At 38.7% G+C, this 1,335-nt stretch overlaps 1 pseudogene; it reads right to left on the reverse strand.

The window, feature by feature from the left end:
• Nucleotides 1–996: 996 nt before the first annotated feature.
• LOC105002099 overlaps nucleotides 997–1,335 on the reverse strand; it is a 42,406-nt pseudogene continuing 42,067 nt past the window's right edge.

Raw genomic sequence — 1,335 nt, forward strand, 5'->3', positions numbered from 1 at the left:
CCTCATCTTCCTGTTCGTGAATCATTAGCAGAGAGGGATGCTTCATGTCTCCACAGTAAAGCCTAACATGTCTACATTACTTCTTCTCTGGCAAAATTCCACCGGACAAATCTGTTTGCTATTCCAAAATGATATGGACATTTTCCCAGGACTGATTTCAGAGAAGTGAATTGAGCATATTTTCAGGTTTTAAAGGATCATTTTCTCCAGTTTGTCATGACCAGATTTTAAGGATACTGTTATAAAAGTCTTCAGGGAAAAAAATTCTTCTCTGAGAATCTCAGTTTTAAATTACTTCATCTAAAAGAAATCCCGCCACCATATGTTTGCTTGGCCTAGATTTCACTCAATAAGGCTTTCCTCCTCATACATTCTTTACAGAGAAACAAAATTAAGATTAGTATAAGTGCCAGACATTAAACATCTATGGCCTGTGTCAATTTTTAATCAGGTCTCGTCAGCAACATTTAACGGACTCTTGCACTAAACTTAAAAACTGTAGCGAGAGCAATGTGACTAGAATTTATAAGTGCAAGGGATTCTTAGTCCCCATTTTTCTTTCTGTAAAAATATTGTCTTCTTCTTTCCTTGCATAAATTCAAAGTTCATGTTCAGAGTCAAACTTAGCTTATTCAAAATGCATATGATGTCCTCATCTTTTTTGTTTTAAAGTTACCTTTGATAATTTGTTCCCTTCTTACATTCTTGTGGAGATTAGACATCATTGTGAAAATTCAAAGAATTTAATAATTTGTGTAACATAATTTTCAACTCATAGTATGCATTCAACATTGAATAAATGTGAAAAAGAGGGGTCAGAGGGAAAGTATAGAAAACTATGACACTGAATGAATGAATTGATGCAAAATGATTAATTCTACTTAAAAACTAAATGATGGGGATTTTTTTTTTAGGCAGATAAAGGCTTGTTTTTTATTGAATGAGTGATCTATGCAATTGTTGAGGCCACTGTGTACAGAGAAGAGGGGGAGAACTTTATTTCTTGGTCTCTTCCTCCTTGGACAGTCTTGATAATTTCCTCCTTCTCGGCCCGGAGCTGTTCTTCGCGGCGCTTGCGGGCTTCCTTGGTCTTAGACCTGCGGGCCTCAGCCTGGTCTGCCAGAAGCTTCTTGCGAGCCTGGTCTGCCTTCAGCTTGTGGATATGTTCCATGAGAATCTGCTTGGTTTTGAACACATTACCCTTCACCTTCAGGTACAGGCTGTGATACATGTGGAGGTCAATCTTCTTAGATGCACAGTATCGAGCATTCTGAGCAGCCGGCACAGAATTCTCATCCTCCTCATCCAGGTTACCTTCTCGGCATCGAGCCCGGG

This window comes from Bison bison, unplaced genomic scaffold (assembly GCF_000754665.1).
Source record: "Bison bison bison isolate TAMUID 2011002044 unplaced genomic scaffold, Bison_UMD1.0 scf7180017864389, whole genome shotgun sequence".
NCBI classification, from domain to species: Eukaryota; Metazoa; Chordata; class Mammalia; order Artiodactyla; family Bovidae; genus Bison; species Bison bison.